The sequence below is a fragment of the Ovis aries genome, chromosome 3 (genome assembly GCF_016772045.2).
Source record: "Ovis aries strain OAR_USU_Benz2616 breed Rambouillet chromosome 3, ARS-UI_Ramb_v3.0, whole genome shotgun sequence".
Lineage (NCBI taxonomy): Eukaryota > Metazoa > Chordata > Mammalia > Artiodactyla > Bovidae > Ovis > Ovis aries.
In genome coordinates, this window is record NC_056056.1 from 46,355,559 (window position 1) to 46,367,190 (window position 11,632).

The window sequence follows — 11,632 nt, forward strand, 5'->3', positions numbered from 1 at the left end:
TTAATTTTACTCTCATCAGAAGACTTATTAAGGTCCTTATAGTCTCCAAATCTATTAGACTAATACATTAAAGCTAAGGAAAATTGTAGAATGGTCTATGCTAAAGAAAAAAAGTCTTCTTTTATTTGAACAGTTTTAATGGAGTGACTCAAATTAAATCACAAATATTCTCCAAAAAGGTTTGCTTCTGAGATATGTTTGCATATAGTATTTCTACAATTCTTGGTCAACATGAAATTTCCATGGAAACAGATCACACATACTGGAGAAGAAAGAACTGAACTGTGTTTGAGCTGCATTTTGTCATCTCCATGGAGCTATTTGTGCTAAATATTTGAGTGCACAGGGAAAGTATAATTGAAAACCACCTAAGTAAAGACATAATATTTAATGCTTGTAAAAATGACAATATCTGCTGTGAGTTTTAAAGATTTTTTTAATACATGAAGATAATATAAAGTTCAAATATTTCTTGACTCATACATTAGTATCAGCATGTAAAATACCCCTTTGCCTCTTTGCTAGTCCATAAAAGGGAAAGAAATTAAATGCTCATCATGGAAAGGGGGATCATGCTGTTTTGGTCCCCTAGAAAAAATGATTTCTTCTGGATATCATTCAGCTATTTGTACAAAAAACCTTCTAGACTAGATTCATTGTCTAGCAATTAGATATCTAACAATTTTGATTTGAAATATGACTAATCAAATAAGGACAGTTTGCTTAAAACATATGGAAAGAAATTCAAAGATTAAAATATTTTTTACTCACTAAATAGTGCTATAAATCTTTCTGACTTATGATTTGAGAAATGTATTTTTTCCTAAGCACTATAAAAATTTACCCTTATTTAAAACTACTTAAAAATCACTGAAAAGGCTATATCTTAAACGTTATCTTTTCCTAATCTGGCTTTGTAAAATTAATCTACTTTTGTAAATTAAAATTCTTAAACATTGTTTCATACAACTCTAAATGTTCAACAGGTATCAGAAACACCTTACGATTTTCTTCAAATTCTCATGTACAATGCATCAGCTGTACCTTTATTTCTACATTTCAATAAATGTAACCAAAGCAAATATAACATAGAAAAGATGAAAAGAATTATAAAAATTGTATATTGTGCTCATTGAAAATGTGCACATAGGCTGTTAATATAAAGAAGTTTTTAATAAAAACCAATTAATTGTCATGGTTGTAGAACAAATAATAATAGTGCGATGTAACTTCTTTATATTAATAGCCTATGAAAGCATTGCTAAAGGCAATTTTAATGTATTAGAAACATACTTTGTGGTTGTTTAGTTGCTAAGTCCTGTCTGACTCTTTTGTGACCCCATGAACCTGTGTCCACCAGGTTCTTCTGTCCATGGAATTTCCCAGGCAAGAATACTGGAGTGGGTTGCCATTTCTTTCTCCAGGGGATCTTTCCAATCCAGGGGCCAAACCTGTTTCCTGCATTGCGGGCAGATTATTTACCGTCTGAGCCACCAGGGAAGCCCAGTACAATACTTAGCTAGTTCTTTACCAAAATTTATACCAAAATTTACTTGCAAAAAAAAGAGTATCATTTACTCTGCCAGGGTCAGAAAGTGTTAAAACGCAAGAAAGTAAAAGTAAAAACAAAACCCAAACAAACAAAACAATAGCAGAAAGCTGCCAATAGACTATCACTTCCATTTTGATGATTTTAATTATCTTCTGATAGCTATGCTCCAGTTTGAATTTGAATATAGCCTCTATCTAGTTGGGCAGAATAAGGCTGAGTGATAACCGCACCCCCCCATCCCCCCATCCCCCCACTGCAGCCCCCCAACCCCCTCCCCACCATGGGTTTGCTGCATGCTAACTTTCTCCACTTGGGGAAGGGCGGCCTCTTAGGTCTATGCTTCTGTTTTCTCACCTGTCTTTGTAGGGCTGCCTATATCTTCAACTAAACTACAGGCAAACACGCTTACAAGCATTGCTCAGTTTATTAATAAACTGGCATAATGTTTGAAGATTTAAAAACCTGAAAACCAAGATCCTGAAAAAGGGAGTACTAATAATTCTTGGACTCCAGAATAAATACTCTGCTAAGAAACAATCTTAAATGTCATAATATAGGAGAAAGATTAAAATTAAGATATTAATAATGATTACTTTGTTGGGAACCTACCATGTATCAGGTATTTTACACATATCATTGTATTTAACTCCTAACACTCCTGAAAAGTTGGCATTTTATCATGGTTGAGCTGAGAAAGGTCACCTACCTCTAGTCACACCGCTAGTTTTTTAGAAACTACAATCTGAATTCAGACTTGTTTAAAAAGCTCACATTCTTCTTCCTATATTATACTGCTATAGCAATATGATAAAATGTTCAGTCAGTCAGTTCAGTCACTCAGTCGTGTCCAACTCTTTGTGACCCCATGAATCACAGCAGGCCAGGCCTCCCTGTCCATCACCAACTCTCGGAGTTTACCCAAACCCATATCCATCAAGTCAGTGATACCATCCAACCATCTCATCCTCTGTCGTCCCCTTCTCCTCCTGCCCCCAATCCCTCCCAGCATCTGGGTCTTTTCCAATGAGTCAACTCTTCGCATGAGGTGGCCAAAGTATTGGAGTTTGAGCTTCAGCATCAGTCCTTCCAATGAACACCCGGGAATGATCTCCTTTAGAATGGACTGGTTGGATCTCCTTGCAGTCCAAGGGACTCTCAAGAGTCTTCTCCAACACCACACTTCAAAAGCATCAGTTCTTCTGGGCTCAGCTTTCTTTATAGTCCAACTCTTACATCCATACATGACCACTGGAAAAACAATAGCCTTGACTAGACGGACCTTTGTTGGCAAAGTAATGTCTCTGCTTTTGAATATGCTGTCTAGGTTGGGCATAACTTTCCTTCCAAGGAGTAAGAGTCTTTTAATTTCATGGCTGCAATCACCATCTGCAGTGATTTTGGAGCCCCAAAAAAATAAAGTCTGACACTGATTCCACTGTTTCCCCATCTATTTCCCGTGAAGTGATGGGACCGGATGACATGATCTTCGTTTTCTGAATGTTGAGCTTTAAGCCAACTTTTTCACTCTCCTCTTTCACTTTCATCAAGAGGCTTTTGAGTTCCTCTTCACTTTCTGCCATAAGGGTGGTGTCATCTGCATATCTGAGGTTATTGATATTTCTTCCAGCAATCTTGATTCCAGCTTGTGTTTCTTCCAGCCCAGCGTTTCTCATGATGTACTCTGCATATAAGTTAAATAAGCAGGGTGACAAGATACAACCTTGACATACTTCTTTTCCTATTTGGAACCAGTCTGTTGTTCCATGTCCAGTTCTAACTGTTGCTTCCTGACCTGCATATAGGTTTCTCAAGAGGCAGGTCAGGTGGTCTGATATTCCCATCTCTTTCAGAATTTTCCACAGTTTATTGTGATCCACACAGTCAAAGCCTTTGGCATAGTCAATCAAGCAGAAATAGATGTTTTTCTGGAACTTTCTTGCTTTTTCAATGATCCAGTAGATGTTGGCAATTTGATCTCTGGTTCCTCTGCCTTTTCTAAAACCAGCTTGAACATCTGGAAGTTCGAGGTTCACGTACGGCTGAAGTCTGGCTTTGAGATTTTTGAGCATTACCTTACTAGTGTGTGAGATGAGTGCAACTGTGCAGTAGTTTGAGCATTCTTTGGCATTAGACAGCCCTTAAAATGTCAATAATATAATAAAATAATAATAAAATAATTCCATTTTGAAGAAAATGTATAATGAAGCAAACTGTAATGTAAATGAAAAAGAAAAATGTAAATGAAGCATAATATAAAAACATAAATGTTCAATGATCCTAAAATCATTTATGAGAGGGGATTGAGACAAATTAAAATAGTTTCCACTTTAGAGCATATATATTGATAAATTTATACCTAAATATTTCACTTTGTTGAATTTTTATAAATATTATTTTAAAACTTTTGATTTTTCATTTCATTACAAAAAAATACAACTGATTTTTTTGTGTCTTGACCGTATAACCTTGCTAAACTCACTAGTTCTAGAAGATTTGTTGGGGTGGAGGAGATAGATTCCTTGGAGTATTCTTTGTAGATAATCGAGTCATCTTCAAATTTCTTCCTTTACAATCCATATACCTTTTATTGATTTTTTCTTGTTTCTAATGCCTAGGTCTTCCACAATGATGTTGAATAAGAGCAATGAGAGAGATAGCCTTGCCTTGATCTTAAGGGGAAGCAGTCAGCCATTCATTGCTGAGTATGTCAGCTGTACATTTTTTTGAGGATGCCCTTCATCATGTTGAGAAAAGTCCCTTCTATCCCTAGGTTCCTGAAAGTTTTTTTTTAATCATGAATTGGAATTTAACTTTCTCAAATTATTTTTTTGCATCAATTAAATGGTCATGTAGTTTTTCTTCTTTAGTGTAGTAAATTGGCAGATTAAATTGTCAATACTGAACACCCCCTCCATTCCCAGAGTAAACCTTGTTTGGTTATGATGTATTATTCTTTTTTTATATTACTGAATTCAATTTGTAAATATTTTGTTGAAGATTTTTCTATGATCATGAGGGGCACTGAGCTCATTTCCTTTTCTTGTAATATCTTTGTTTTTAAATCAGAGTAACAATGGCCTCATAAAATGAGTTCAAGCTTTTTCTTTCTTCATGCCTCTCTATTTTATGTTGGATGAGTTTTGGTAGTATTTGGTTTTTGAGGAATTGGTACATTCCATCTAAGTTGTTGAGTTTACATGTACAGATATGTTCATACCATTCTCTTATTATCTTTTCAATGTGTGTAGAGTCTAGTAATATCCATTCTTTCAGTTTGGATACTGGTAACTTGTGTCTTCTCTCTTTTTTTTGTCAGTCTTGATAAAGTTTCATCAATTGTATTGATTCTTTCAAAGGAACAGCTTTTTGATTATAGATTTTCTCTACCTTTCTGTTTTCAACTTAATTTTTATGCCTCTATCTTTATTTTTTCCTTCTTTCTTATTGTTTTGGGCTTATTTTTGCTTTTCTTTTTCTAGTTTTCTTAAAATGAAAACTGAGGTCAAAGATTTGAGACCCTCCTTCTTCTCTAACATAAGCATTTTAATGCTGTAAAATTTCCTCTATGCACTGGTTTAGCCACATCTCACAAATTTTGTTGGATTGTATTTTTTCTTTTTTTAAACTTCAAAACATTTTCTAATTTCTTTTAAGACGTTCTCTTTGTCCCAGGGATTATTTAAAAGTATATTGCTTAATTTCCAAGTGTTTTGAGAGCTTCTTGTTGTGTTTCTGCTATTGATTCTATTATGTCAGAGAACATACTTTGCATTATTTCTAATTCTTTTAATATATTATGACTTATAACCTAGGATATAGTCAATCTTGGTAAATCTTCCCTGGGCACCTGCAAACAATGTGTATTGTGTTGTTGGGTGGAGTGTTGTACAAATGTCAATTAGATCTAACTGATATTCTTTTTAAAAAAAAAACTCATTAGCACTATTACATTGCATCTTTACTTCTTGGATTCTTGATTACAATGATGATTAGGCAAATCCTTCCAAATTCTATTTGAATTACAGTAGTTTTGGAATGATAAATTTCTAAGCTCTGGTGTTACATTCTTTTATATCTTTATCTTCTAAGTTCTTGTTGGTTTTCTGTTTCCTAGTTTGTATATTACCAAGAGAGAAGTACTGAAGTACCCAGCTATGATTGTTGATATGTATATTTCTTCTGTTACTTCTGACAGGATTTGCTTCATGTATTTTGAAGCTTTGTGGTTAGGTGCATAAACAATGTCTGCTTAATTAACTGACTTCTTTATTGTTGTGAAATAATCTTTACCCTGGTCACTTCCTTTGCTCTGAAGTCGACTTTTATGTTTTTGTTGTTGTTTAGTCACTAAGTCATGTCCAACTCTTTGTGACTCCATGGACTACAACATGCCAGGCTTCCCTGTTCTTCGCTATCACCCAGAGTTTGCTCAAGTTCATGTCTACTGAGTTGGTGATGCTATTTAACCATCTCATCCTCTGCCACCTTGTCTGATAGTAATATAGCCATTCCAATTTTCTTTTTATTAGAATTTTAAAAATATATCTTTTAAAATTATTTACTATTTAATCTCTAAATCATACTTGAAGTGAGTTTCTCATATACAGCACATGTTGGGTCATGAATTTTTTTGATCAGTTTTGACAATCTCTGTTTTTCAGTTGGTATATGGACCGAGGAGCCTGGCAGGCTACAGTCCATGAGTTGCAAAGAGTAGGCCACGACTGACGCAACTTAGCATGACTTAGCACACAAGCACATATAGGTCCTTTAAACATAATGTAATTACTGATGTCTTTAAGTTTATGTTAACCATTTTATTATTTGTTTTCTGTTTGATTTCTTTGTTTTTTTGTTCCTTTGTTTTCTTTGTCCTGCCTCTTTTGCTCTTTATTTGTGTATTTTTTTAGTGTTCCATTTTAATGTTTTGAGATTTTTTTACTATATTTCTTTATCCAGATTTTTAGTGGTTACTCTTTTGGAGAAGGAAATGGCATCCCACTCCAGTATTCTTGCCTGGAAAATCCCATGGATGGAGGAGCCTGGTAGGCTGCAGTCCATGGGGTTGCCAAGAGTCGGACACGACTGAGTGACTTCACTTTCACTTTCACTAGGGATTATAATATACATACTTAATTTTTCACTGCCTAGATAAAATCAACATATTACTACTCTAAGTGGATTATAAAAAGAATACCATCATATAGCCACACTTTTGTAGGGTATTATAGTTTGTCCTATGTATAACACCTCTATACAATGAAAATCCCATCAGATATTATTATTTTTGCTTTCAACAATGAAACATGATTTATACAACACAAGAAGAGTAATTTTATATTTACCATTTCTGTTGCTCTTTCTTCATTCCCAATGTTCTAAGTTTCCCTTTAGTATCACTTCCTTTTTGCCTGAAAAACTTCCTTTAGCAATTCTTTTAAAGCAAGTCTGCTAGAAACAAATGCTCTTCATTTTCCTTTACCTGAGAATGTTTGTTTCTTTTTCCACTTTAATCCTAAAGGATTTTTCTTGCTGGATATAGAATTCTGAGTTGCATTGTTTTTTTCAGCATTTCAAAATGTTCTGTTTCCTGGCCTTTATGTTTTTTAATGAAAAATTCATCTTCATTTGAATAATAGTTCCCTATATAATACATGTTTCCCTCCCATTCTCTAGATTTCTAGACAAAAATCTCTTTTGATAACTTTTCTTTGCCTTTAGTTTTAAGCAGTCTGATTATGATGTGTCTGGGCGTGCTTTGGGTTTATCCTTTTTATTTTCGATCATTTAAGATCTTTTAAATCATTAATTTTTATTGATCTACTTTCAAGGTCATTAACTCTTTCCTCTGCTTTCTCCACTATGTCCTTGAAGCCATCTAGTGAACTTTTAAATTTGGTTATTGTATTTTTCAGGTTTTGGTTATTGTGTTTGTCTCCAATTCCCACAAGTGGAATTCATCTATTTCATTGCTGAAACTTTCTATCTTTCTATTCATTTCAAGAGTGTCTGGAATATTTTTCCAATATCTACTTTAAAATCTTTGTTGGATAATTCCAAAATCTGTGTCCTTTTGGCATTGGTGTCTCTTGATTGTCTTTTCTCAATTTAGATTTTCCTGGTTTTTGGAATGCTGGATTTTAGGCCATAGCTTGGATATTTTGAAAACTGTGCTATGAAATACTGAGTCTTTATTTAAATACTATAAAAATGTTGATTTTTTTTTGTTTGGTTTTAGTAGTCAATTCATCTGGCTGGGATTAGACAATAAGTTTCAACCAAAATTTCTAGGTCTTGATTTCAATATATCAGTTGTGTTTGCAAACACATCACAGTGTTATTTGCATCTGTACTGTATATTTGCCACCCAGTGGCCAAATTCCTGGGCAGTAATCTATCTTGTAAATTAGTTCCCAAAACATTTGCTGCGATGCGGAAGGCCAGATTCACACATGCACAGCTTACCTCTATTATAGTTTTACATGGGGGCTTGGGTGCTAGAAAATTGGGAAAAGAAATAAAAAAATAAATCACATGCGATTTCCCATATTTTCTCTGCTTATTGGGATGCCCTGGTGGCTCAGGCAGTAATAATATTGTTTCCTTTGCTGTGCAAAAGCTTTTCAGTTTAAGTAGGTTCCGTTTGTTAATTTTTGCTTTTATTTCCACTATTCTGGGAGATGGATTGAAAACGATGTTGCTGTGATTTATGTCATAGAGTGGTCTGCCTACGTTTTCCTCTAGGAGTTTTATTAATATATATGTCATTATATTTAAGCTTTTTTTTTTTTGCAGTTTTTTGATATAAAATTTTTCATTTACAATACTCCAAGAATAAAATAGCAAAAGGCTCTCTGATACCTACAAATTAAGAAAAATTTAAAACGATAATGAATAGTAGCCAATGGGTCACTATAAACTACTACAAAGTTTCCATCACTTAATTTTGTAATTTAAGATAAACAGGTATTTAAGCCTGAAGAGTTACACAGATGGACATATCTTAAATTTTTCCTCTGAACATCATTCACCAAATGGTCAGGAAATCTGGGAGCCTTACTGGGCTTCGAGGTCTCCCATGGAGGTATTACTCTCTCAAAACAGTATGTGATTCTTGTCCACTCTGGGACTTGAAACTAGGCTTCTATAGCAAAGCTACTAATTTATCACCATAAACTTAGGTATCTAGCCAAAGGGAGCGGTAGTGTTTGGGCTTTCGGTCCTTCCACTCTGGCTTTTCCGCAGGGTTTCCCCGCCCTACGCTACGCAGACAGTGTCCGGCATGTGATCCGATCTTTTAGCCTGGGCCTCGCCTCTCACTCCTCCGCGGTTCTTCGCCTGCAGTGGGCCAGGCCTCAAAGGAAAGCCTCGCTGATTTATGCGCCCTGCTGGTTATGCGTGTGTGAAAGATTAACGGCCCCCATTCCCGCGACCAGGCCATAATCAAACCCCTCGCTCCGCCCAGTTCCACGACTGGAACACCCACATTGGCACCCGGGAAGGAGTCCGGCTCGAGGGGACACCTTTGCGCACGCGCGCCATCCCGTCTCGCCCCCGCCCCGCCCCCAGCAGCGGCCTGGGCAGCCGCGGGCCAATCAGTGTGTAGCTCGCCTCCACGTCCCACGCTGCGCTGCGCACCGTCCACCTTTCTAGGCAGCGGTAGCACACAATAGTCTGCTAGCGTTGTTGACGCTGGCAGCGTTCTTGTAAATCGTCACCCATAGAAACGGCCTTCCCCCGCGGCGGCCTCTAAGCGCCTCCAGAATGACGGGAAGAGGCGGGTGGATGGGAGAGGGGGAGCCTTTCATTTTCAGGAAAAACTTTAACTCTGCCTACCTCCCCCGCACTCCTCTCAGGATAGAAACGTCCTTTGACTGCGCTGATAGTCGGTGTTGTGTTAAAGAAAAGAGATAATTTTCAAACGGTAACACTTTCTTCCGTGAGAGGTAATGCGGGTACCTCCGGACCCAGAATCCCCGAGATCTCGCGTGGCGTGTTTCCGGTCGCTGTGCTCTCGCCGGAGCAGTACGGCGAGGTTCGGCGATCCGGGAACTTTTCCCTCCGCTCCCGTTCTAGCAGGATCCTTACCCGAGGCCTCTTTACCTCCGCAAATTAAGTGTCCCTGTATTCTTTGATTGTAAGAAGAATGCTGCTCTCTCTTTTTTTTTTTTAAATGCCTGATCCCTGCAAAACTGTCCAATAGTAAGTACATAAACGTATGTAAAAGAAAAACACAATCTCGTCACCCAGAAATAACGTATTAACTTAGTTCTGTATAAACTTAGAGCTTTCATGCATACGCATAAACTTTTTTTTCTTAATAGGAAAATATGAGCATATTCTATTTTCCAAATTCCTCACATCTTTCCAGATAAAGTAGGTTACATTAGCGTTTTTAATGGCTATATGGATTTAATGGCTATATGGATTTAATGGCTATATGGATATAGTATTAATACATTCAGTCAGTTTCTAGATTGTTGGACCTTTAGGGTATTTACAGTCTTTCAGTTGTGCAAACAATACTAGATGATTATTATACATAAACCTGTACATATCCCTGATTTTCCTTAACATAAATTCATAGAAATACATTTACTGGATCAAAGGGAATGCGCATTTGTAGAGTTCTATATGTTGTTACCAGACTCTCCCCTTGAAAAGTTTTCCACCAACATAGTGGGTGAACCATAGCTAGGTGGTCTTCTTGCAGATCTTGAGTATTGTCAATCTTTGTGATCTTTATCACCTTAAAAAATATTATCATTTTTTCATCTTGTTTTAATTTACATCTCGTTGACCAGGTGTAAAACTGAGCATCTTCCATATATTTATTGGCTCTGTTTTTGTGAATTGCCAATTCATGATTTTTGCCTATCTGGAATATTAACATTTTTTTAAAAATTATAAGAGCTTTTTGTAAATTAGGAATATTAAGTTTTGTCTGAATGTAATCACAAATATTTTTACCTTTTTAAATTTATCTTTTATAATATAGCTTGTGGTGTTTATTTGCTGAAAAGTTTTTCTTGTCTTCTTTTTCTATGTATGGCTTCCACCCCGCCAATAAAACTTTTATTGAAGGAGAAAAAGCAGTCTAGGAAAAATAACATATGATACCAGATGAGCTAAAATAGCAAAGAATACAATTCATTTCTAAATTATTTGTAGATTATCAATTTCAATTAAAATGCAAACAAGATACTTTACAGATAGAGCTCAAGAAAACAAAACTAAAATTCTCTTAAGAAAAACTACATGTTTATAACTTTAAAAGAAAGTTATTTTAAGAGAGAGAGAAGCAGAGTGAAGAATGGACTGTGCCACTGATGTGTGGGCTAAGTAGAAAGACAATAGAGGTACAAGAAAAGTAAGTACATGATAAGATTATATAAAATATATAACAAAATTGTATATGTTCAATTTTGTATTATGTTAAAACTTTATATAGAGCTAATCAGAATCCACAAATAAGTGCAAATGAGTAGAAGTTAAAGCTGATGGGGTGGTTGTGAAGAAAGACATTTTTAGGTAGGTCTTTTCCTGTTTCCAGCTTTAATGCCATGCTTACCTGTGTATTTTTTTTTTTAACATTTTTAGATATCTTCTTAAAAATAGTTCAATATTTAGTCCTTCTGAAGTTTAGTTAGGAGGAGGAAGGGAAGAATCTAGCATGATTTTTTTTTTTCCCCCTAAATGACTTGGTTACTGCTGCTGCTAAGCTGCCTCAGTAGTGTCTGACTCTGTAACCCCAGAGGCGGCATCCCACCAGGCTCCCCGGTCCCTGGGATTCTCCAGGCAAGAATACTGGGGTGGGTTGCCATTTCCTTCTCCAGTGCATGAAAGTGAAAAGTAAAAGTTAAGTCGCTTAGTCGTGTCCGACTCCTAGCAACCCCATGGACTGCAGTCTACCAGGCTCCTCCATCCATGGGATTTTCCAGGCAAGAGTACTGGAGTGGGTGCCATTGCCTTCTCCGAATGACTTGGTTGCACTACACTATTTATTGAACACCACCCAGTCTTCTCTCTGATTTAAAATTCTACCTTTATACTGTACTAAATTTCCACATATATTTTACT

At 36.1% G+C, this 11,632-nt stretch overlaps 1 long non-coding RNA gene across 2 annotated transcripts in view; it reads left to right on the forward strand.

Moving 5' to 3' along the window:
* Positions 1-9,573: 9,573 nt before the first annotated feature.
* Positions 9,574-11,632, forward strand: part of LOC105612743 (uncharacterized) — a 65,546-nt gene continuing 63,487 nt past the window's right edge. For both annotated transcript variants that reach the window (XR_009600150.1, XR_003588694.3), the window contains exon 1: positions 9,574-9,754. This is a non-coding gene — a long non-coding RNA (uncharacterized LOC105612743). The remainder of the gene's footprint in view (positions 9,755-11,632) is intronic.